The sequence below is a fragment of the Lagenorhynchus albirostris genome, chromosome 10, assembly GCF_949774975.1.
Source record: "Lagenorhynchus albirostris chromosome 10, mLagAlb1.1, whole genome shotgun sequence".
NCBI classification, from domain to species: domain Eukaryota; kingdom Metazoa; phylum Chordata; class Mammalia; order Artiodactyla; family Delphinidae; genus Lagenorhynchus; species Lagenorhynchus albirostris.
In genome coordinates, this window is record NC_083104.1 from 34,786,023 (window position 1) to 34,813,013 (window position 26,991).

Below are 26,991 nucleotides of genomic sequence, written 5' to 3' on the forward strand. Positions count from 1 at the left end.
TTTGTCCCTATATTTGACACTGACCTTCTTCCTCCCAGCTCTGCTTTTGCATTTTCTTTTTTTTTTTTCAGAAAGTAGTTCATTTCCCACCCCAGCTCTGACACTTAAAAGATGTGTAACCTTGGGTAAGTTACTTAACCCCTCTGTGCCTCCATATATCACCCAGTAAAGGAGGAGGAAATGATTAATTCTGAGGGTAGAGTGTCTGGAAAAGGCTTTACAGAAAGACATTTGAGGGGACCTGAGGGATTCCGCAAGTGCCAGAGTGCTTGGCAGTGGAGGTGGGGAAGGCATCCTCAGGCAGAGTAAACAACTTCAGCAAAGGCTTTGAGAGATGAACAGGGGGTATACAGTGTTATCTATAGCACAGGAGTGTTAGGAGAGAGATGGCCAAGTAAGGTGGAAAGCAGATAGGGAAGGGCGTGGAACACAGAGCTCCAAGGACTGTGCTTTAGCTAGAGGCAGTAGGAGCTACCCTGGGCTTCTAAGCAAGGGAGTGAGCTGATGGAAACACCATTTTAGAACACGTATCCCAGGAATCATTGTACAAGATGAACTGAAGTAAAAAGGGAAAAGGAGCATGGAGCCCATTTAGGAGGTTGCCGCCATCATTCAGAGGAGAGATGATGACAAAACACCAAATTCTTCCCAAATAAGTCTTCTGTAACTGGGACATTATTTCAAACAGCAGGTTGATTAATACTCACATGGACATTTGCCAACGTACATCCTTACGCCGAGTTTCGTTGTGTTATTTGCAAGCTGCAAGAGTGGCCACAATGTTATTAGGAATTTACAAGGTCATTATTTGTCCTTCTCTTATGTATCAAAGCTCTGTAAGATGCCTGAGTGAATTCTGAGTTCAGTTTGGAAAGTTTCAAGATAACAAAAATATATTTATTTAAAGGCTTAGAAGGTTTTAACACCAGAATGACTCTTAACTCTCCATAGCGCTATAAACACTACCATTAAATCAAACATGATTCCTTTTTTAAAGAGGAAAATCGAGTTTAGACAGTTTTTAACCTGAGAGAAAAATGTGGGTGATAGACACCAAATCGCTATTCTAGAAGGGAAAAGGTACAGATGTTTGTCTTCCTTCAGCAACCAAGTATTAATTTCCCTGACGATGAGATTAAAGAGGCAGACGATAGTCACTGACATTAATTACTCTAGTGCTTTTATCTGCAACTGGCAGCACCTTTGAGCTGGGCCTGGAGTAGAGGGAAATGTCCTGGTAATGCTCTACATAGTAGATGCATTGATAAAGCCTCCACATTACAGATAAGGACCACAATCATCCCAAACGCTGCACCGACTCCCTTAGAGCACGCAAGTTGCAGGTATAGGGTTCTCCCAAATCTTTGTTATTGACACCTATGAATTTCTGACAAATATTTTTCACTTTAATTCAAATAAGATAGCAACAAAAACAATAATACTAACAGCAACTAACTCTTATGTAGCACTTATTACATATTCTAGGCTCTATTCTTAGCATTTAATCTTTATAACAATCTGTTCAGTAGGTACCATTATCATCTCCATTTTGACAGAGGGGAACTGAGGGTCAAAGCGGTCAAGTAATTTGCCCAAGTCTTATCTTCCCCCTTTAACACACAGGCACACGCACACATCACCACCAAGAAGCTACCAGAAGATTGTATTTGGTGGATACATCATTACACTCCTGTAAGTATACTGTGTTGTTCCAAAAATCAACAGTAGTTTATTAGAAGCTAACTGACAATTCTCAGTGGTCCCTAAGTCAGCCCCTAGAAGGGGAAATGGGTAGGTAGGAAGACATGAATTTTGAGATAGAGATGCCATTAATCCCAGTTTCCTATCTGGAAGTGGAAAATGACCCTCGAGAGACTGGACACATCCCTGGCATACCCAAACCCGTCATTTAATGGGTGAGCACCCCTCCTCAGAGAAGTACTTCTCAAGTGACTCCACCAGCATTGTCTAGGAAAATGGAAAAATTCGTATTTCTGAGCCCAGCCCAGACCTAGCCCAGTGACTCACTGTGAGGAAGCATGAGAAAGTACACTTAAACAAGATCTCTGTGTGATTTTATGTAGAATCCCTGGATTAGAGACTGAAGTTATCCCCATCTTGCTACCCATGGAATCCTCTCAAAGGCCACACACATACACAAACTCACAAATATTTCCTCCAAATCAAAACATGGGATAACAGGAATAAAGAAACGCAGCCATAACCTCTTAACTCTCAAAAGAATTAACACACAAGGCTTGTTGAGCGGAGCGAAGAAACACCTTAAGAACACAGAGTTACTGTATTTCAAAACGTCATACCAACACGAAGGTTCTCTGAGCAAGAGTACCTGAGAGAGCTGGTCAAACTCAGGGCAGTTTGAATCTTTCATGTTAAAGGTCCGATACCAGAGCCGCGTATAAACAAGAGGGGCACAAAATGATTCAGTGAGGGTATTAAATCAAGTCCTGACCTTCAAAGACCAGTGGAAAACACAGGCTCAAAGAAAAGGCAAAAGTTGTGTGACTCTAGAATGGCCAACCAAGTCTCAGGAAATGAGGACAGGTTGCTGAGGCCAGGAAAGGATTTAACATAAGAACCAGGATGCCTGGAATTAATCCACTGTGTTTTCTTAGGTCCTAGTCCTCTTGTTGGCTCTGCTCTCCCGGTTACTCCCAGATTTCTCCAACTCAACAGCCCTCTCATGGAGCCCTTGGTCAACAGCAGGCTCTAGGATGGGAGATACAGGAAGTGTCACTCACATCCCTGGCATAGATGAGCTGGGGGGCCACTGACATATAGCAGGGGACAGGTGGCAAATGCCTGGTCCCAAGAGAACAGAGCAGAGAACAGAGAAAGGCAGCTCTGTGTCCCAGGCTGGGCAGCCTGCACAGAAAACACCAGAAAGAGTAGAGCGACAATAAAACTCCTGGTGCAGAGTGTGCAGGACTCCCAGAGAGAAAAATGTTTAACTTTAAGGAATTGTAGCCAAGTCCTAATGACATAGTCTCTAGCCAGGTAAGTCTTTACAGAAGCCCCTAAAACACTTCTAAGACAAAGGAAAGAAAGAGTAAAAATAAAACCTAGCAGACATGAGACAGCCAAGATACCAGCCCACCACCGCCCTTGACCACACAGCTGATCCCGTGCTCCCATCACATTTCTGTAATAGGCGGGGCTGACGTTATCTACTAGTAAGTCTATGTATACCCATATTATGATTAAGTTATTCTCAAATAATTTTTAGTGTGGTATCCAATACCAGAGGCTCAACCTAAATCCAGGGCTAGTTTTCTGACAATCTCATCACCAGACCATCCTGCAAAAAAGCAGAGGATTTTTCTGCAAGGATCTGCTTGTCCTTTAGCAAAAGGGAATTCTTTTTAAGAAATGAAAAGATCATGCCCAAAAGGCAGCTTTGCAAAAACAGAAATCGAAATACTGGGATCCAGGCACTTTACATAGATGTATCTTGGGATCCCAATTAAGGAGAATCTCTGGAGAGATTACTGCATGAATAAAAAATTTCAAAAGCTGCTAATAGACAGTACATAAATACTGGAACCAAGCAGAGTTCAACAGGAGAGCTTGAACAGTAAAACACCAGGGCCTCGCTATAACTCAGTGGGTCCTCAAATTTCACACTACTGTTTTGCCTTATAAATGAAATTATTTTATGACAATACCATTTTGATATTTATCTAACTAGCTCCTTGGAGCCAGGTCACTTAATACTAATTCTGCTCCATATCAGTGCCATACCTATGTTGCAAAGATATAGCATTCACTTGGATTTAAGAGAAAGATAGAGATTTCAAGGGCTGGAGCAGACGCAAGGCGAACACTGCTCAGAGAGGCAAAATCGCTACTCCATTTCTGAAATTGCCATCAGAGCTGGACCAGATGGGATCAGTGTAGAGGGGACCAAAATAGGTTAACATTTGAGATTTACACTCATTCTCACTAGTGAGTGAGAATGCCACGGTCTACGCATTCTAAATAAATAGTGGCAGATAGCAGTAATAATGCTTGCACAAAAAATCCTGGATTGGTCACCTTATTCCATCCTAAATAATCTATGGTTTCAAATTAAGTTGATTATGCAAATATACTTGTTATCTCTTAATTCCAAAATACAAGAATACTGCCTTGCACTGAAGAGTTGTACCATGATATACAGTTAACAATACTAAAATACTATGATATAAATGCCAATACCTCTTATGCAACATGACAAGGGGAAAACAAGAGGAAAGAAAACAAAGATATTTGCTATACACACACACATTCGTAAGAAAATAAGGAGGAAATTCTCAGGACAATTATGGTCCTCATTTCTGTAACCAGTCACAGGATCATAGTTGGTATTTATAACTACCTTCCTCCACTACCTATGCTGTATCCCTTTCATCTTCAGCAAACACCTTAGCTGGTGGTGTCTCTTTACTTGATGGGGTGACACAAACCTTAAAATTTGTATTAGTCAGCTAGGGTTGTCCTAAAAAAAATATCACAGACTGAATGGCTGAAACAACAGGAATTTATTTTCTAACAGTTCTGGAGGCTGGAAGTCCAAGATCAAGGTGCCAGCAGAGTGGGTTTCTAGTGAGGCTCTCTCTTTGGCTTACCTATGGCCACTTCTCACTGTGTCCTCACATGGTGTTTTCTCTGTGCCTGTGCATCCCTGGTGTCTTTTCCTCTCCTTATAAGGATATCGGTCCTATTGGATTAGGACTGATGCCCTCATTTAATCTTAACTACCTCCTTAAAGGCCCTATCTTGAAACACAGTCACATTGAGGCTTAGGGGTTCAACCTGTGGATTGGAGGGGGGACACAATTCAGTGTGTAACAGCTTCTGATAATATTCTCAGTCTCATCCAGGGTAATATTCAGCAAGTAATAGTTAAGGAAAATAAGATTATTACATTTTCTAGGCATTTTAGAGAATCTTTTATTTATTCACCAAACATGAATGCATTTGGCCAACAGTCTGAGCACCAACTACGCACCAGGCCCAGTTATGGCCATGGCAGATATAAGCAATGATCGAACAAGACACCAGAGTCTGTCTTGGGTGCTGGTCATAGCAGGCCACTCTTCGCAGATATGAGGTCCCAATGTGGAATTTCAAATCTTTCTCATTTCAGGTAATTTATCTTGAATTATAGATTTAGTGTTAGTTCTGTTCCTTGCTCTAGTTTTTTCAGGGGTTCCTATTAGTTATATGTTAGATCTCCTTTGCTCCTCTTTAATACTTGTCCCTTCCTCTTGAATTCTTTTTTCTATTTTTTCTGTTTTAAATGTTCCTAATTTTCACCTTCTATTTCTTTTAAGGCATTAACAGTCATGAGTGTGTGCTCTTGTGTTCCTACTAGTTTAATCTTTACTTCTAATACATTTCTTGTTTTATTTCCAATGCCTTCCTCACTTCTGTCACCTCATTTCATAGATTTTTCTATTTTGGTTACATTGTTCTCTCATATCTTCTCTCTCTTTCTTAATGCATTTTGGTGCATTTTAACAATAATAAGATACAGTTCTAATCTGTTTTGTGAGCATGTCTATTTGGTGTGTTGTGTGCAGAGGTGTTATTCTGCTCCTTATTCTTTTTATCTTATTTTGTCTCTGTAAAGGATTTTACCTCCATCCTTTTCTATGGTTTATATCTATATGAAATTAATCTTCCTAAACTTTTAGGGGAAAGTATAGTTCACAATAGCTTTTCTAACTTCACAGCTCCCTCTTCTGTTGTTTTCATGTAGTGTTTAAAAATATATTGGTTGCTTTCTGAGATATTCTGGCTCTACTTCTACCCCACCATCCACTTTTTTTTTTTTTTTTTTGCGGTACGCGGGCCTCTCACTGTTGTGGCCTCTCCCGTTGCGGAGCACAGGCTCCAGACGCGCAGCCTCAGCGGCCGTGGCTCACGGGCCCAGCCGGTCCGCGGCATGTGGGATCTTCCCGGACCGGGGCACGAACCCGTGTCCCCTGCATCAGCAGGCGGACTCTCAACCACTGCGCCACCAGGGAAGCCCCGCCATCCACTTTTATCACTAAACCTTAAGGAGAAAAAGAAAAAATTCTCTGAGCATCTGAGAAACAAAAACCAGTGACTTATAAGGGAAAAAAATATTATAACCAGACTTTGAAAGTAACAATTTTTGCAAAAGAAAATAGAGTAACATATTTAAACTACTCAAAGAACTAAAATATGAGCTAAAGGATTTTATACTCAGCAAAATTATTTTCAAGTATAAGGGACCCAGGCAATACATAGGAACTCAGGGAATATGGTTCCCTTGAGGCATTTCTGAGGAATATACTAGAGAATAAGCTTCAGACAATCAAATGGCTATTGAGCAGAGATTAGGACTGGTGGTGAAGATTAAATAGATTTTTGAGAAATTAAGACTAAATTAAGGGCTTCCCTGGTGGCGCAGTGGTTGGGAATCCACCTTGAGATTAATGTTGTTTTCATGCCTGCTAATACAACATCCAGCCCATGAACCAAGGAGCAATTTTGACTTTCAAATCTTATTATTTAAGAAATACAGGGACTTCCCTGGTGGCGCAATGGTTAAGAATCCACCTGCCAATGTAGGGGACATGAGTTCGAGCTCTGGTCTGGGAAGATCCCACATGCCGCAGAGCAACTGGGCCCATGCGCCACAACTACTGAGCTTGCGTTCTAGGGCCCGTGAGCCACAACTACTGAGCTCGTGTGCCACAACTGCTGAGGCCCGTGCACCTAGAGCCCGTGCTCCACAACGGGAGAGGCCACCGCAATGAGAAGCCTGTGCACTGCAGCGAAGAGCAGACCCGGCTCGCCACAACTAGAGAGATGGCCCGCGTGCAGCAACGAAGACCCAACACAGCCAAAGATAAATAAATTTATTTATTTTTTAAAAAAGACTAAATTAAGATTAAAAGTGATAGTATATAATGGCTACATGCTTCAAAATGTAGATATGATTTAAAAAAAACTTTAATAGAGAGAATGGGAAAAACAAATGCAAAATAAGTGTTTTAAGTATTTTGAATAATCATATTCATGGTGATAATATTAGTCTGAGTTGTTTTATATATAATGTGAGACCAAGCAAATGACTTATTATAAGTTATGAGATATTCTAATTCTATCAGCCCTAAGTCCTTAGAACTAAGTTTCTTGATATGAAAGACAGAGATACAGATATGATATATCAGAAGCTAAAAACTCTGTGGTCCCATATTTTAATTGAAAGTATAAATATGAAATCATAAAGTATCATATATATATGCCTTCAGATACATGCCTGTTTCAGTCTCTTTATGAATGCAGTGAGGAAGGCTGGGCAGGCATTATGATCCATACTTAGAGCTAAGGAAAATGCCACTCAGAAGGATCAGTGACTTGTCCACAGTCACACTGCTAAAAGGTGGCAAAGCCGAGTCAGAGCTCAAGAACTTTCTGCCAGATAATCTACAACTTCCAAGGCCCCACCTCCTCAAGGGGTGCTTTATATGTGTGGGAGATGTTTTGTTTTGGTTTTGTTTGTTTTTCCCCTTTTGATTCTAATTTATTAATCATTTTTAAGGAGAACTATCAATTGCTTCTCTGACCTGAGGCATGAGTGTACTGAAGAAAATACTATCATTTGCACAGCAACAGAAAAGACATACACAAGCTCCTTGTGCAATACAAACAATCCCCAAGCCTTCCATTTTGTTCTAACCCAAACATGGCTTCCAGGCTGTGGAGATGGGTCAACACCTTGGCTTTTGGAACAAGAAAGCATTGAAAAATCAAGGACTCAAAAAAAAAAAAAAAGAGTGCTGAAAATAAGATAGAACCATGTGAACTTACAATAGAAGACTAAACACTGAATATAATCAAGAGAACCCATTCCATTTTTGGACCAGATTCTTCTGGCATCACCTGGCATTTGTCAAGCACCTGACGGCTCCCTAGGTCTCAACTCTTCCCAGGTAGGGAACCCATGCTCTCAGCAGCCTTGGGTTTCCAGGTGTCCACAAGGGCACGGGATGAAGGGAAAAGCACTGCTGAGCTACAGAACAGAGGAACTGGAGGCAGAAGGCACAATCTTGGGGAAGATTTGGAAACAGAGGGCACCTGGTTTACAATCTGAAATTGGGGTTCAGACTAACTTTGACTGCAATTCACCCAGACCCCAATCTCCTCCAGTATCTCTGATGTTAGGAAAAAATATTTTCCACAGAGCAGTTCCATATGTTGACAGTTGGTGGAAGGTGCTTTATTTACTGTCAGTTATCTTCAGAACTCCTCCCCTTGCCCCAGGAACAACAACCAAACAAAAGCAATCACCTCCACCATGGATTGCAAACTTATGTTCCAGGCCCTATGTTAAAGCTTTTACTTATTTTTCTCTCGCTAATCCTCACGGCAGCCCTATTTCATAGGGTTTTTTGGGGTTTTTTTAGAGATGCCACACAGCTTCTGGTATTTTAGTTCCCCGACCAGGGATTGAACCCGGGCCCTCAGCAGTGAGAGCATGGACTCCTAACCACTCGACTGCCAGGGAATTCCCATTCACAGGTATTCTTATCATCATCATATTTTAGGTGGAGAAACTGAGGCTTAGGAAGTTGACGCAACTTCCCCAAGGTCACGCTGGAAGCAAGTGTTGGAATTACTGACCAGCTACCACCACCAACACTGAGCATTAGAAGCTGGCTGCATGGTCTCCAGAGGCCAACCTCTTAATCACTGGCCCACACAGGAGCTTTCTAGATATTGCCACCTGCCACCCACTCCATCCACCTCCCACCTCCAAAACAGTCACTTGAGCAGCACACAGGTGGTATATCAGCCTACGGTATCTCACAAGTAATTAAGAGTTGGGCATGCCAGCTGGGTCTCCGTAGTGCCCAGTTGGCTCAGACCTTCTCCTGCAGGCCATGTCTTCATCTCAAAGCTGTCCCAAAGCCCCTTTGTGGTTAATATGCTTTCTTAGACTATAGACTCTGGAGACCCATGGCCGAGGGTTGAAACCTGGCTCTACCACTTAGGAGCTGTGTGGCCTCAGGCCACACACACAGCCTCACTGTGCTACTTTTTCTCATCTCTCACATAGGTACTCATGAGAGTAATAAGACTGACCTCTCAGCATGCTATGAGAATTATATGAAGCTCTGCTTGTGAAGAGTTTACGTTTGTGCCTTACAGGCAGGAAGCCCTCTGTCATGGTCACCTAGACAACAGCCATGTGAGATTTTCTGGATAAATGTTGAGATTTCTCTTACAAACTGAATGTTTGGAAGGAAATAAAAGCAAAGATACAGAGTGACTCCAAGGAGGCTGGATCTTAGTTGTTAGGCCCATTTGCCACTGGATTCGAGTTCCATTTGAGGTCACCCAAAAGAAAGCAGAAGTGGGCAAAAAAAAAAAAAGACTCCAACCTTTATTTTTAGATAGATTTCTTTCCAGGAGTTGTATGATAACAACTGGCACTGGGCTCTAAGTTCATTTTTTCTTTGTACTAAGATATTTCCAAATGACAGCACCTCTAACATTACAGAGGGAAAACCCAGCTTTCTCTCTGCTGTGGTTCTTCCCAGCATCTCTTTACAAAACCAGCAGATGAGAAGAACTAAAAGCCTGAAATCAATATAGAGTATCACATCATGAACCATAACACAGGTAAGTCACATCCTTCCTCTTCCTATTTCCTTTCTCATGTTCACTCACTAGAAAGAAATGCATCTGTCAGCTGCTGATCCATATTCCTTTTACTTCACCTAATTAGCATTCTGCATGGACGCCTCTCACAAGGAAAACCATCCTGCAACTTCTGTCGTTCTGATTATGCTGAAGCAGCAGAGGGTTTTCAGTAACTGCTTTCGACAAGCATGATTATATCTGGTAATGAGTGTCCTTGTGGGTAGGTTAGAACAAAACAAACTTGCTTATCATCACTGATCTTTCAACCCAAGCTGCTGGGCTTTCAACGTGCACCAACCAACAAGATCTGCCAGTCCCCTTTGTGGCCCCTGTCTGGGGCCACCTAATAAGACCATCACCAGTTAATTCCTCTCTCATATCTTGATGTGTTGAATATTCCAAGTTCCCTCTTACTTAGAGAGCTCCTCTAACACCTCGGAACACTCTAGGTAGTTGTGGATAGTTAGCATAAATGCCAAAAGAATATTTCATATTTAAAAATTAGAAATTAGGTCCTTTAACTATATGTTTCTATTCCCTATTCTGTAAACTTTATTCCTGGCCCCAAATAAGATTCCACAGGTGTTGTTACAGTAATTCTTATAGCAGGTGATGTTTAGTGAGACTTTACCAAGTACATACTAGCATAGTGTAAAGTGGTCTTAGTTTTAAGTATTATCTGATTTTATTCTTATAGAAACTCCGTTGGTAGTTATTATAGTTGTGTTATATTTTCACTATCCCTGTTTTAATGATGAATAAAGTGACGATCAGAGACTCAAATAACCTGCCACAAATGCCACTTAATTTAGACTTGAAGGCCTGATATTTACTCACTATATTTTATTACCTCCTATGCCGATATTTTGAGCAAGGTTCAAATTTTCAGCTTTTTCAGGAAGTAATGTTATGATTCTAAACTATGGCAGCTAGTAGAATCACATTTGTCCTCCCCAAAACTCTTCCACACATGATCTTTCTTCTTCTGACCCAGCCCTTTGGCTTGGACTACTAATTTGGCAACTGGGATCAAAACAGAAACAATAATGCTTTTCAAAGGCAGTTACTGAAAGAAAACCTCAAGGTGCTTCAGCAGTCTTTGATTCTAGCATTGGCAATGAACTTTGTCACTGAGTTTACATCTCATCTCTCTAAATGAATTGTAAAATCACTGAAGACTAGAAGAGCTGGGTTTATTGCTCTGCACCCGTCCTTTGGCATAGTGGTTACCCTATAAATACCTACTGATTTATTTCCACATTTAACTAATATAGTAACTGTATTCTGGCTTACAGGGTTGAAAGCAAAGCATCTCAAAAATTCAATCCCTACATTTTCCTGTTCTTCAAGAGCCTTTGAAAGGTCTTGATCCCACTCCAAGACAAGTCCCTCCCCAGAGCCAAAGTGTAAGGGGATTTTACACTTTATTTACTTAACTGACTTAATAATTATTGTCCAATACTGCCTTGTGTCCTATACTTTAGCCACAGGGCCAGACACCCACTCCTTTTTGCATAACAAATAATAACATTTTGACAAACATTAGAAAGAATGACTGATAATGTATTTATGAGCATCACATCCCTAATATGTTTACACTTTACAACAATAAACACATCTGTTGGTTTATGTTGCTAATAAATAAAATATTCAAAACTATCTAAAGACCTCAAATGAGTTTATTAGTGCTGTGGCTTATATTTTTGGTAAACAACATTTTGAAGGCCTAAGAAAATTAATACCCTTGAACCACAGGAAGAGAATTGATTTGTACCATGTCCCAGATGACCCTATCATGGGCAGTTTAGACCACAGTAGAGAGATAACTGCCATGTGTTTCAGGGTCTTCTCAGCAGCTCTTGCAAAACCTCTTTTTACATTATTCAGACTTAAATTGGAAATGATCTCTAGTGTTTTTCCTTCTTAGGAAAAGCAGGATATTTTGCTTAATTGTATCTACTTCTCTACCAGGTACTGTTACATATAAAAACTGATACCATATAAACTAGGTGACTTGAAATTTACTGTTTTCTCCTCAACAGTAAGAAGCTCTATGATGATAGAAAGAAAATATCTTAGCAAGTGCATTAATCTTTTGAAGGTTTTTTTTTTCCTATTAAAGTAAGTCTACATAGTGGGACTGCCACAAGAAAGCAATGATAAGACCCAAATTAGGGGACCTCCCTGGTGGCGCAGTTGATGGGACTCCTCGATCCCAATGCAGGGGGCCTGGGTTCGATCCCTCGCTGGGGAACTGGACCCCACATGCATGCTGCAACTAAAAGTTCACATGCCACAACTAAGGAGCCGGTGTGCTGCAACTAAGGAGCCTGCCTGCCACAACTAAGACCTGGTGCAACCAAATAAATAAATAATTTTTTTTTTTAAGTAAGACCCAAATTGGATTTTTTACATAATCATTTGAGGTGATTTGCTCTACCTCTGGATTCAGCAGCAATTTGCTTATGCCTCTTAATATGCATAGGTGAGTGACAATTCACCAATGCCAATACAGGAGATGATGTGACTAAAATAAAACCCTAAGTTCTACAGAGGTTCAACTATGCTATTTTAAAAATTACAAACGTATATATATTGGGAGGAGGGGAATCATATGGAGGAAAAATTTAATAGTGTGTAAATTATGGTACAGATGACTTATGGACATAAGACAAGTCTGATGAGGGCAAAGCAATTGAAAAAAGTTAGTGTAAAACAGTGTTTTTCAAGTATGCACCTCCAAGCACTAATCCCTGAGCACCAGACTCCAAAGACACTACAACGAGGCAGGTTTCACGGGGGTTTGGAGATGAGCCATACCATACACAGTCTTAAGAGACTCACAGTGCACATCAGGGAAGTCAAGCCTCTGAAAAGTCCTGTGGTAAAGAAACTTGCTTAACTTGGCTTAACTCTGTACGGCTATCCCTCAGTACCCACAGAGGATTGGTTCCAGGACACGTACAGATATCAAAATCCACAGATGCTCAAGTTCCTGACATAAAATGGCATAGTATTTGCGTATAACCTACAGCATATCCTCCCATATACTTCAAATCATCTTTAGATTATTTATAATACCTTATACAATATAAATGCTATGTAAATAGTTGCCAGTGTGCAGCAAATTCAAGTTTTGCTTTTCGAAACTTTCTGAAATTTTTTTGATTATTTTCGATCCATGGTTGGTTGAACATGCAGATGTGGAAGCCGCAGGTACCAAGGGTTTATTTCCTAAACCCATCTGTGCATGAAGCCATTTTTTTCCCCCACTTAACACCTATTAAAACTAGCTGAACTCATACAGCTTTGGGGAAATCCTGCACTGGAAAGGAAAAAAAACTGGGAAATGCAGCGGGGGGGGGATTGAGCCAAAGCCCTCATGCTCTGCTGCAGCACATGCCAACTGCAGAAACACTGGGGTTTTCAGTTGGCATAAAAGATGTTAAGGTAGTAATTCCTGAGAGGCAGGGAAAAAAAGGAATTAAAAAGTTGAATCCTTTAAATGAAGTCTTGGTAGGTCAGCTAGCATTCCTCTTCATAAAAGTCAAGTTCCAGAGACCTAGCTGCTTGGGTAAAGATTAGTCTGTATCCTGAAAATCTGTAAAAATGCTTTTGACCTACATTTCATTTGTACAACTTAGATAAATCCAAACTGCATGGATACTTAGATTAGCAGGGGATATAAGATACTAACTTCCTCGATAAACAGCACAGGGCCATCCCTTGGTAGGTGTAGGTGGATTTGGGAAGTAAGCAGTGGGGCATCACCCTCCTCTAGGAACGCTTTTCTCCACCTCCAAACCTTTGACACAAAGGTTCCAAGGCTCTGGTGTGCTGTTTCCCCTGCATAGCAAACCTTGTAAGCCCTTTCACACCAGATGTGTTATTCCTCCTAGGGACATGAGCAGCTTGAAAGAGATATGGTAATGTTTAACACAAACTATTTAACACAATTAATTCTCCCGAGGGGAAATATAGGTGTTGACAACAGATATCTTCTCATGATTAGAGTGGGATTTATGGGTTCTGAGGAGGAAGTGCCATTCTCATCACATCACATGACTTAATCATTGTTGCCGCTAACCTTGATCTAACCTTGATCACCTGGCTGAGGTGATAACCGTCAAGTTTCCCCACTGTAACGTTACTCTTTTTTTTTTCCTCGCTTTCCATACTGTATTCTTTGGAAGGAAGTCACACAGCCCACAGCCCACAGCTAAGCAGTGGGAGTTACGCTCCACCTCCTTTAGGGCACAGTAGCTACATACATTATTTGGAATTCTTCTGCATGGGAGATTTGTCTACTCCCCCTTACCACCCACTGCCGTTTACATATATCGTGGATATTTACTTTATACTTTGGGTTGCAATCCAATATTACTTAATTTTGTTATTCAAATTATTCCAGGTTGGCCATTGGGAGCCAATAGCCAGTTGATTCCTGTGTCTCTCTGGCATATACTCATCATTCTGTTTTTATTGTTTGGCTTTTGGAGCACTTCCTTATTACTTTCTGGCACTACAAACACTCTAGGCTCATCTTAGAAATTTCCTGCCCCAGTCCTAAAATCTGCCATTTCTCCAAGGAGCTTTGGTTCCTTTCATTGGAAAATGGTATTAGACACCAAGATTTGGAAAAGTATGTTTTATAAAAACCTGCTTGGGGACTTGAGGATATGGGGAGGGGGAAGGGTGAGCTGTGACAGGGCGAGAGAGAGGCATGGACATATATACACCAACAAACGTAAGGTAGATAGCTAGTGGGAAGCAGCCGCATGGCACAGGGATATCTATGGGCTCGGTGCTTTGTGACCGCCTGGAGGGGTGGGATAGGGAGGGTGGGAGGGAGGGAGACGCAAGAGGGAAGAGATATGGGAACATATGTATATGTATAGCTGATTCACTTTGTTATAAAGCAGAAACTAACACACCATTGTAAAGCAATTATACCCCAATAAAGATGTTAAAAAAAAAAAAAAACCTGCTTGGTTCTGTTTTTACCAACAGTCAACCCATCCTTAGTCTTTTTAAATAGAATCAATTCCTGTCTAATGTGGCCATACAAGACAACTGAAAACAAACTGTATGATGATCAAACAGAGAATTTAAGTCCTCCGTGCCTAATGATTCCCAACTTCCCTTTGAGCTGAGAAGGGGTCCAGATCCCTTGCTGGCAGACGAATCCTCCTCGGATTAAATTGTCAAGTAGTTCATTGTGTTCAGATTGCTCATTTTCCCAATGTTATAAGAATTTTGTCCCCAAAATGAATGTTCCTACACTCTTTCAGAAAACGGAGCACAAAGAGCCACTGACCTGCTTTACCAGTGTGGTGTCACTGGATGTGTTTCCAAAGGTACAGAAGGCCACAGAGGCCAAGAAGGCAAGGTAGTAGTCTCTTTAAAAACACACAGTCAGGATACATCCATCTATGGTATCCTGAGACATTGTGCCTTTGCATTACCTGCTCCTATGGCCTGACAATGGCTGTCCCCACCCCTGTGTGAGGCTCACCCTTGTCTAATCAGTAACCTCTCATGTACTATCCACAGCTATGGATGATTGCTCTGAGGCTCCATCTATCATTCATCCATTCCACGCTGTGCCAGACTAGTCCAGGCCCTAGGACCTGGGATACAAGAATGAATGCTGAAAGACTAAGGACCTGTTCTACAGAGTAGATATTCCAGGGGAGTGCAAGGGGGACAGAAAAATGTCAGATGGTGGCAAGTGCTGAGAAGAAAAGTGGAGTGAATAAGGAAGTGGACACCTAGTCTCTATGTAAATGCCTCCTAATCAGAGGGATCTTCCTGAGCACGCCACTACCACTCTCCCCCTCCTTAGCCACTATATACGTCTTTCTAGCACTATCAGATCATTCACTACATTGAATATTTGTCTGTCTGTCTGTCTCCCCCAGTAGACTGATAACTCCTTGAGAGCAGGGATGGGTTAGTTTTTTCTCATCAGTACAGCATTTTACAGAGAGCCAGCACCCAGACAGGATCCATCAAACTCCAAGGCAACTGACTGTCATGAGATACTGCAAACAACAGGGGCATGGATTGCAACATGGCTTTGTACCCTAATTACATAATTTGACGTCTGCCTCTTATGCTATCATAAATCAAAGTGCCCATGTGTTCTACATCTGCATTTTGAGGAATAAGCTATTCAGTATTAGGAAAAGACTTATGAAGAGCCACGCAGGGAAAAATCCAAACAACAGAGGTAAAAGGAACAGACCTTGAAAGCATGGTGGGGAGGCAGAATATATACAATATGGGGGTGGGGGTCAGAGATTGTCTAAAATGAGATTTCTTAAAAGGAAGTTCTTTTGGTCAAAAGCAAAAAACACAAATCCTCATGCCAATCACCACTTGTGACACGTTTCCTTTTGGTCTTAAAAACCCACCTCACAGTATTGTTATGAAAATTAAGAAAGATTATGTGCATAAGAGTCTTAGTCCAGGACCCAGCTCCCAGTAATCCCACAGTCAATGATATTGATATGAGAGCAGCAACAAACAACACTCACTCTCTTGCGCACTGAACCACCCAATTCGCTAAAAGCTTGTGGGCACTAACTCATTTACTGCTCAGAGTAACCCTTTGAACCAGGTGCTATCACACCCTCCCTGTAGCTGAAAACCCAATGGCTGACCCAGGATTGGAACCGTCAAGCTGTTTGACTCTATAGCTAAGTTCTTCATGTCAGACAGACACACACAGCACACTTGGTATATCTGGTATATACACACACATACATGTGTCTGCACACTGGAGGCCACCCCCACCACAGTACAGAGGAGGTCATTCCAGTGAAACATGCCTATGCTTGGATAACGAAGCAGTGGACCCAAAAGCTGGGGTCTGCACCAAGTCATGCCACATGGGTACAAGCAACCACAGGTGCGCCAAGGGCAAGGGTTCACATCCAGAGCACAGCCTTGGCACTGCTACCTGAGTTCTCATGAACTCCCCTCCCACCCTGCCTCAGGACCATCCCTTCCATTCATCACGCAGCTGCTTCACTTTAGGCAGCTGCCTGTCTCTGTGGAATAGAATACAGCAAATATGCCTCTACAACTGTGAAACCTATAATCTTGACCTTGACGAAACCATGTACCACTAACTATAACACCTGTGCAAACTATCCATTCATTCATTCACTCAACCAATTTTATGGAACCACCAGCACATGCCAGGTACTTTATTTGGCAGCATCTAAAAGCATTCTTACAACACGACTACATGTTAGTTACATGAATATATAAGCCTCCTGCTCACAAGGTTGGTCCAGGACAGGACAGGGCCTGTTCTCCAGCAGATGCTCACAGAGTATTTGATGAATCAACTAACATATTAACTAATATACTGCTTTCGATTTTTCAAACCTTGACAATCATCACTTCTAAGGGCTCCCTATATTTATCCTGCAAGGTAGAGATGAGTAATATTGCCCCTGTCTTACAGATGGTAGATCTATCGTTCCATGTGGTTAGCTGTCAGAGTAAGGACCAGAAGGTAGGCTTTCTACTTCCTGCTTAAGAACTTTGTCTACCCAACCAAGGTACAACACTGGATTTCAACAAACAGAAACCCAGATATTTGGAAGCTATGACAGTTGAGCCACCCATTTTCTAAAGAGCCCAAACGCCAACCGCTAAACATTCCCCTCTGTCATCTCAAAGTGGTGGCACCCTAAAGACACCACGCAAAACCACTGACCACTAAGCCCTGGCTTATATGTTGGCAGAACGGATATTTTTTGTAAACCACAGCCTGTGGCCAACACACTCAGGCAGAACCCAGAGATGGAGTCTATCCAAGTCACCATGTGTCCCCATCACCATCTATCATGTTTACAAGAGCTGGATGTCTTTTGGCAACAGATTCAATTTACACAATTAAAAAGAAGCTTGGAAATTTTAGATCATTTAATTAATCTTTATGTATTTTGTCCTATTAAGCAGCAGAGAAAATGTTTACAGCTCAATTGAGCAAATTAGCATTTATAATTCTTCTTTTTGCAGAGAGATTTATTATCTATATCTATATAAAATATTGTTGAAATAAAAATGTCAAATCTAGATTCTTTGGCAAGATAGAAGGAATTTTATAAGACTGTAGCAGTGACATGTGGCCTGAATAATCTCTCATACAAATTTATTGAATTTCTTGAGCTGTAAGTATAACATGTTTAATGAAGCTCAACGTTTGCAGCGTCTCCCACAGAGTCCGGCAGAGCCTCTAGAATCTCCTGTGTCTAACTGTGGCTCAGAGACTATTTACAAGCTAAGATGAGCTCATTCATAGATGATAGGACATATTCTTTGGAATTATCTATAAAAATTATTATGTCTTTTCAGAAATTAATGACCCTCACAATTTACTAATTTAAACATGTGTTGGCTTAGGTAATTCTTCTGAGATTTGAGAAGCATTTCCTTGAAGATGAGAATGGTAAGTCTCAGTCAGTTTGGGCTGCTATCATAAAATCCGGCATAAACTGGGTGGCTTAAACAACAGATATTTATTTCTGACAGTTCTGGAGACTAGGGAGTCCAAGATCAAAGTGCCAACACAGTCGGTGTCTGGTAAGGGCCCTCTTTCTAGTTTGTAGGCAGCATTTTTTTGCTGTATTCTCACACAGCAGAGGTGGGTGGTGGTGGGGAGAGAGAAAGAGAGAGAGGGGGAGAGAGACACCACAGAGCTGGTCTCTTTATATAAGTGCACAGATCCCATCACAAGGACTCCACCCTCATGACCTCATCTAAACTTAATTACCTCCCAAAGATCTATCACATTGGGGTTTAGGGCTTTGACATATGAATTTCCAGGGAACACATAATTCAGGCCATAGCAGTCAGAAAGGAGAATTTTATAAACTCTTGGATCTTCAACTTCTGTGGTGCCAAAGAGGCCAGAAAATACTCCACTGAGAAGAATGGAGAAAAAAAAATGAAATCCGGCATATTTTCCCTACAATAAAACTATACTACCTTTTAAATTCATGTCTGTTTTTAGAACCAGAAACTACAAACACTAATAAGTTGAAAATACTTTAAACCACAAGGCAAAACAATTAAAAATTCTTATAGTCAACACTGTGAGTAGGCCTGATTTTACTTATTTATTTTTTAACTCTTTTGCTCAAAATTAAACTTACCTTTGGCAAAGTTTCCAACTTGCATAATACTTTGTCATGACTGATGTTTCTTCTATCCCAGGTTATTTAGAAGCAAGTTGTCAAGTTGACGTGGCAAAGAATAGATGACAAGAAGTTATATCAAAATGACATGGGAAGCAAGGCCTCTGTAATCTGTAGCCATCCAAAAGATTAAAATTTCCCTCTCTCTTGAAACAAGTGTTCTGAATAAGATATAAGAAAATGGATCCCAGAACAGTAAATTTGGTACATTACATGAAAAGCTTGCCAAGGCAACTGATTCTCAGGGGGAAAACAGGAATTTTTATAACTGGGTAAATGCCACGTGAGCAAAACAGAGCAAAGAAGGAAAAAAGCAGGAATGAATCTATCAAACTCCATGAAGGCTTCAAACTTCCTTAACTTATCACTAATTTTCAAATCCTGAATAGAAATCACTGGCCCTTCAGGCCTTACAAAGATCAGATAAAACAAAATCATCTGTTACAGAACAAAAGCTCCAAACAAGATAGAATCAAGTCTCCTCAGACTGGATGTCAGCAATGTTGCTAGTTTAAGAAATGTCTGATTCATTCCTGATGCTTCAAGACAACAAAAAGGAAGCTCTGACACAATGGGAGCAACACCTTGGAGGTGTCCCAGACATACAAGTCTGCAGGTGCACCTGGCCTCCAGAAATATCTACGGGTCTTCCATGAAAACGAACATGAGCTCCCAGTGGAGAGAACAGAATCAGAGCACACGTACCTAAAACAACACATTCTTGGCATGTCTGAAACCCATACACGAAAACCCAAACTCCACTCAAGAAAATACAGGCAATAATGTGGCACCTCGGTCCCTTATCTGTGAAAGTGATTCTGTCATCTCTCAATTCAGACTGTGAGGATATTATCTGGTCAATACAGTGAACATCTTAATAAAGACTGGTAAAGATCTACTGAGAGCAATAATGGGGGAAGAATAAAGTTGCAGGTAAAACAGGTCACAGGTCCTTGTTCTCAGGGTTCTGACTTCGAAATAAAAGGACTTGAAATAAAAGACTAGAGTCCCTATGAACTTGCTAAAGAGATCACTGCTAGACTGTGGCCACCTCCTCAAAGACAGGGCCCATGCTCCCACCAAGGAGTATGGTCAAAGTCAACAAATATTAGTTCAATCGTTTTAACAACATTCAGTGGTATCCAGGGCTAGGTGATTTATATACATTAAGTCTAATTCTCACTGTAAGGCAAATGTTATTCCCATTGTACAGGTGATGTAATCAAAACTCAAAGAGGTCAGATCTCTCCATAGGATCACACCCAGTTAAGGGCCAGAGCTATGTTATGAACCCAGATTTCTGCCACTCCAACCTGCTAAGGAAACCAAACTGAAGATCAATTAAGGCTCAAGATGTAGACTTTTGAACAGGTCTCAGTTTTCTAATCTATAAAGTTAGGAGAATAAACCAAGTCTCTTTGCACCATGGAAATTCTGACAGTCTACTATTTGTCCTTGGTGTCTGAGCTACAAAGTAGAAATTAGGTCTGGTTCACATGACATCCTCTGATCACAGAAATTTTAAATTGAAATAAAAGAGCTCCCACAAATAGTTCCTGGAACAAAGTGGGACCAAGAGCATTCAAGTCAGTTCCACTTCGTCCAAGCTTCTGGTTCAGAAAAACAACTTCTCTCAAGATTGGTGAAAGGGACTAGGGGAGTTAACCAAGAGTCCTGGGCAATAGCTGAATTGTTTGGCTTTGCTTTGCCCCCATGTAAAACTCCAGCCTGAATAATGCGTGTATGGGATTGACTCAAACCAGTGAAAGAGCCCTTTTGGAACCAGTTGTCACATCTGAGAATGGCTTGATTTTCTAAGCTAATCATTAGTCATTCTTTTTAGGCTACAAGAGTATTAGAGCTTTTGTAAATTTAGCAATATTTTGGTCAATGTTCATTTTTAAAAAACTTATTTTAAAACTTCCTCTATAAAGGGAATATTAGACAATAATCACATGCCTAATTAATGAGGCTTTACTGAAAACCTAACTGATAAGAGCAATTATGTCCCAAAACACGCTTGCAATCTATGTGAAGAAAATACTATTCCTATCAGAGCAGGCTGACTGAAAACAAAGTTGGAGGAAACATTCATAGCAGTCACCAGGAAACAATTAACTAAATGTGGACATCAAAGGGGAACACTGTAATTTTTTAATAGTTTAGATAGCTCACTGTATGGAAGTTCTTGATCAAAAAGCTGCCTGAAATTCCATTAGAAAAGAGAATAAGCAAACACAATTTCAGAGATTCAAAAGACACAGTTAACATGATAAAATGCCAAGTGCAAAAACAGGCTTGAGGATTTGTTAGAATATTTACTCTATGAGACTATTTCAGTTAGTAAGGAAAGCTATCTCATTAAGCAAATTCCTTAATTAATTGCCACCACCTTGTCAGCACGCTTCAAGATGTGCCGTATTCTACCAGGGTCTGGGGATTACCGAGGAACATAATCACCAAGCTTTCAGTGGGACTGCACACATCCATCAAAAGTCAAAACGCTGGCAGGGATACATATGGTCCCCTAACAGTGGAATTCACAGGAAATAAGTCCGAAGTGCCTATGGAGGGAGGAGGTCATCTGTTTAAAGCCAACAATTATTTATTATTTCCCTTGTTCAAGAAAAGGAGAATTGTAATGTCAGCTAGAAATGAGGAAAAAAAAAAAAAACCCAGATTCCTTTGAAAGAAGGAAAACCCAAAGGGCACATGTTTATTATTCAAACCTATAAAGTTTAAACAGGTGTTAATAATGGTCTCCGTACCAAGATCCCCATAATTCTTCCTATTCATCCACATCCATCTCCCAAAACGTACAATGACAATCCATAGAACAATGGAGAGGGTGTCCTAGAAAACAGGAATCTCAGCCCAAATGAAATAGGCGAAAAGAATAGAGGGAGGAGGGTAGGAAGCTCTGAATTGTAGCAGTTGCTGATTTCCAAGGTGTAATCTTGTAAACTCTACCCTGACCGATTCCAAGCTACCTATGTAAAGTCACTGCTCATGAAACCAGGAAGAGATATTGGCTCTTGAGAGCTGGTGTCAGTCAGCTCCATCACAAACTAGAATGGGTGAGAGAGACAAGGCAGCCAGGGGGGTTTCTTATATGCAGGGCATGGAGATCTATAGGTAAACACTGTTACTAACTGTCTACGTAATGGCCCCTCAAGGATGCCCACGTCCTAATCCCCAGGACTTGTGAATGTCTGACCTTACATGGAAAAAGAGACTTTACAGATGTGGTTAAAGACCTTGAGATGGAGAGATTATCCTGTATTACCTGGTAGTCACAAGGGTCCTTATAAGGGAGAGAAGAGATGACAGTCAGAGAAGGAGATACAATGACAGAAGCAGAGGTAGGAACATGCCATGGACAGCAGCCATGAGCCAAGGACGGCCTCCAGAAGCTGGAAAGGGCACGGAACAGGTTCTCCCCTAGAGCCTCCAGCAGGAACACAGCTCTGCAAACACCTTGAGTTTAGCCCTAAAAAGTCTATTCTGGAACTCTGACCTCTAGAACCATAAAATAATATGTACTGTCTTAAGCAACTAGGTTTTTGGTCATTTGTCATAGCAGCAATCAGAAACCAATATACACAGACTAAAACCCAAATCAGACCCTTAAAAATGAGGGTGGAGGTTAAAATGCTAACCTCTGGGACAAATAAAAACTGTAAGACAAAGGTTACAAAACAGAGCCCTGCACCTCACCCTAGAGTCAAATCAGACCTACAGACTAAAATGCTTGAGCCAGATTTCAACATCAGAAAATTCCATGTTTTTTTAAAAAAAAATTCAGATTTTTTTCAGGTTTGTCTGGGAAACTAGGCCATCTGACCCCACTGGCACACATCCCATGGGGCAACATCAGCTGAGGAGCTGTGCTGCTGCCCCGGGCATGTGCCAGTCCAGGCTGCCAAGCTCCCCTGCCACCACCCTCATCCACAAAGTATAGACAGTCTGGCCGCTGGACGTATGAGAGTAGACAAGCCCTGCTCTAAACTGAGCTTCGTCGTAGTGTAAAGACGGGGGATGTGAGCAGACAGTCTCACAGAGTGGGAGGGAGAGTGGGCTCTCATCACCCTCACCCTTCTTCCCCTTTGATCACCACCCACCATGCTGGGGGTTTGGGAGGTCCAAAGAAGAGAGGCACTGACACCCCTCCATCCCTCCCTTTCTCCTTAGGGCCTGTACTAGTTTCCTGTGGCTGCCATAGCAAATTACCACAAACTGGTGGCTTTAAACAACAGAACTTCATTCTGTCATAGTTCAAGAGGCCAGAAGTCTGAAATCAAGATGGCTCTCAGGAAGAATCCATTCCTTGCCTCTTCCAGTTTCTGGTGGCCATTGGCATTCCTTTGTGTTCCTTGGCTCTGTCTTCACCTCCTCTTCTCCTCCGGGAGGCTGTACCTCCCTTGGCCCCTCTTTGATAAGGACACTTGTGATGGCACTTAGGGCCCACCCGAGTAATCCAGGGTAATCTCTTCATCTTAAAATCCTTCCCTACTCTTGCAAAGACCCTTTTTCTCAACAAGGTGATGTTTACAAATTCCAAGGATTAGCCCTTGGTCTCTTGGGGTGGCCAATATTCAATCTACTTCCGTCACCAACCTCCCTAGCCCAGGGCACTGTCTGGGGCGGCCGAGACAGAGCAAGGAGAAGGGACCCTGCCACGGACCAATGCTGCGGGGACGAGGTGGTGGGAGACACTCAGAAGCCATGCTCTTTAATGCTCTGAGACCCCACCAGCCCTCTTAGTCACTGCCCCGTTGAACAACCCTCTGGTTGCTTCCCCATAGCACCAGAGATAAAACCCCACCTCCCTCTCAAACTCCAGGGCCACCCTCCCCCTGTGCCCCACTCCCTTCAGCCAGTCAGCCCCCTCTGACTCCACCAGCAGGGCAGGCTCCTCCCACTCCCAGCCCAGATGGGACCTCCTTGGAAAGGCCTTTTCCATCACCTAACCCAACACCATCACTGGCTCACCTTCCCTTTTTCCTGGACTTGTCACTTCCTGGAATTACTAATCTCATTCTGGTTCATTCTCCTTCACCTCCCTCCACCAAACAGAAGCTCCAGGAAAGCAGGGAGCTTTGTTGGACTTATTCCCACAGCATCCTCAAAGCCCACTGGGCAGGTGCTCGGAAAAACCAAAGCTAAATGAACGCTAGCCCCATTTCATACCAAGGATGATTTTAAGTCCTGCTGGGCACTGGTGTCTTCCACCTGGACTTATTTTTGACAAACACAAAATAGTTAATGCATTTTTCCTGGGTTGGCTTCAAATGTGGTCTGTTAAATCACTGATGTTAAAAAAATTTTCTAACCAGACAATTATATTGTTCTGCATTTCCAGCTGGAGTGCAAGAAGCCATTATATTTTCCTTGAAATGCTTTTTCCTCACCTAGTTAGTTTAAAATGTTGATACTAATCCAGAAGTTTAATTGTAGGCCCAGCACTTTGGTGCTGCAAGCCCACCCCCACACACTTGGGGGAAAACCTGGATAACAACCTGTTCATGCAAACTTTAAAGGATATTTCAACAATTATACAAATATTAGCTTTTGTTTTTTATTATATAAAGTATACATATTTGAGATATTTAAACATCTTCATAACATAAATTTTTCAAAATTACTGAATTGTGAAGAAATGTATTATTGCAAGAAGATGATATTAAAAAGCCTATTAGTTTGGAATACAAAGATTCCACCTTTCAAAGCCTCTGCTTCATCAGTTGTAAAATATCTTCTGCAAAGGGTAGCTGCTGGCTTCTGAAACTGTGCCACACCCCCACCTCCTTGAAACTCAAAGTAGGAGCCTAGGAACACAGGGTACATCTCCCAAAGGGCTCCATAACCCAAAAACGGAGAGGACCACCTAATTTGAGGGACCGGCACAAGACTGTCAGGTTTTCATTTAACAAAGTAAGGAAATTAAAGAGGGAATAACCACATGTGCGCGCACACGCACGCACACACACACACACGTGGTCATTTCATAAAGGATATTTTAAATCAAAAAAGAAGGGACTTCCCTGGTGGTCCAGTGGCTAAGACTCCACCCTCCCAATGAAGGGGGACGGGTTCAATCCCTGGTCAGGGAACTAGATCCCTCATTCCTCAACTAAGAGTTCACATGCCACAACTAAAGATCCCACACACAGCAACAAAGATCCCGTGTGCCGCAACTAAGACCCGGCACAGCCAAATAAATAAACAAATATTTTATAAAATAAATAAATCAAAAAAGAAGCACAAGCTCAGAATAAAAAAGCACAACCCTTGAATGGAATATGTTTACATGTATGCACACCTCCCGGCATTATTCTTCTTTCTCTTTGGTCAACTGCGATCAGCAGAAATAAATTTAACATCCAAAGGCACTGGGCTGTGGAACCAAGATTGGAAATTATATGGGAAAGGTCAAATGACAGATGAAAAGTAAAAAAATGTGTTGGCCCACCTCTCACCCTGACCAGCTTTATTCACTTGGAAAAGAGGAAGTCCCCCAGGCAAGGCACTGCATACCCAGCAAACAAAGATAAATCTTAGCTTCTAAAATCGAAAGGTCAAGTTCACATGAATGGAAGAAAATTTGAAGGGAGATAAGGTGGGGCAGAACCTTTTGCTGCCCCATCAAGCCAAGGCCTCTGAGCTCCATGGCTGCTCTGAGGAGCTGACCTCAGCTAAGGGGGAGGATACAGCATGCTTGGGAGGGGACCTGAGGGGATAGGATGAGGTCACAGCTGTGTCTCAGCTGACGGATCCTTGGCAAGAGATCACATCTGAGGATCCCTCCTCCAGGGCACTGTGTTTAATGCAGGACGATATGCTCCCATCAGACTGGTTGGAACAACTCCAGCCAAAGGACAGAGGATCTGGGTCCTGCATCCCAGCCTCGTTGATGTCAGCACCTGAGTATTGCATGATGAGAACCATGGTGGCCACTTCTCACACAGTCACTGATTCTGATATTTAGGTATTATGAAACACAAAAACACAAGTGCTGCCATTTTGGTCTGGTCTTGTCACCTCTGGACACTGGCATGGGACATGAATCCATCAGAGCTGCTTCTTCCTGGCTATGATGGGTCAGCCTCTCCACACCCTAGGATGCTTCATGGCCACAGAACCGTGAGCTATTTAGAACAAGAATGCCAACCATACCTTTCAACTCTAATGCAGGCATCTTGCGTAGTTCACTGTAAGCCCTGAAGTGGAAGCACTGCCTCATCCATGATCACAGCCACAGCACGTAAATCCATTCACATCTCCAACCACCTTTAGTGGCAGCACAATGGGCACTGACCAGCCCTGCCCCTCAGCTCCAGATATGGTCCCTTAGAGACCGGGGAGAAGGGCTTCCCACTTGTCTCTGTCAGTTGCTGTGATGTAAAGGTGAATTTTAGATCTCCTCTGGGTGTTTAATCATCAAAAGAAAGGCTTGGAAGATATTAAAATGTAGTGGCACTTGGAAATACTTGCTAGACAAGATGTTAATACTGGATGATTGAGGCATGGTGAGTGATGGGTCTAACGAATTAACTCAGCCAGAGTCTTCTGGAATATGAGAATTTCCCCATGAGACTTAATGAATGCCAGTTTCGTTCCTGCCAGAGGCATCTCGAGTCTTTATGAGTCATCATGAAGGCCCCATTCCAACAAGGCTTGAACTCCAGGGTCCAAGGGATCTCAGCAAATGCATTCATCCCAGTATTTCCATTTGAAATGCCAAGACTCTGAGCATCTCCAGCGTGGCAGTGTTGCACCGGTGGTGGACCAGGTGTTTATCTGACTCTTGGACTGAAAAAGCTCTCTCAATAGCAGGTGCTGGAGAGGGATTCAAGGCCAAAGGCATCAAAGCTTTAATCTTTCTTTTGACTCCTATCCCTATCCAAACCCCCCAACCCAAGTGGACAGCAAGATAAATAAATCTCCCAATTTGATACCATTTTTACTTCTATCCTAATGTCTTCTGCCATTATCACATGTCCCCATTATTAGAGGAAAACATGCTATTTGACTCTATCTGCTATTGACTCTGTTTGTGGTGTAAAACAAGTCTGGGGGCTCCGCATCCAAT

The 26,991-nt window shown here is 41.9% G+C and overlaps 1 protein-coding gene across 1 annotated transcript in view; it reads right to left on the minus strand.

Annotated features, from left to right (window-relative positions):
* CACNA2D3 (calcium voltage-gated channel auxiliary subunit alpha2delta 3) overlaps positions 1 to 26,991 on the minus strand; it is a 788,855-nt gene that overhangs the window by 672,431 nt on the left and 89,433 nt on the right. The gene's annotated exons all lie outside the window — the stretch shown is intronic.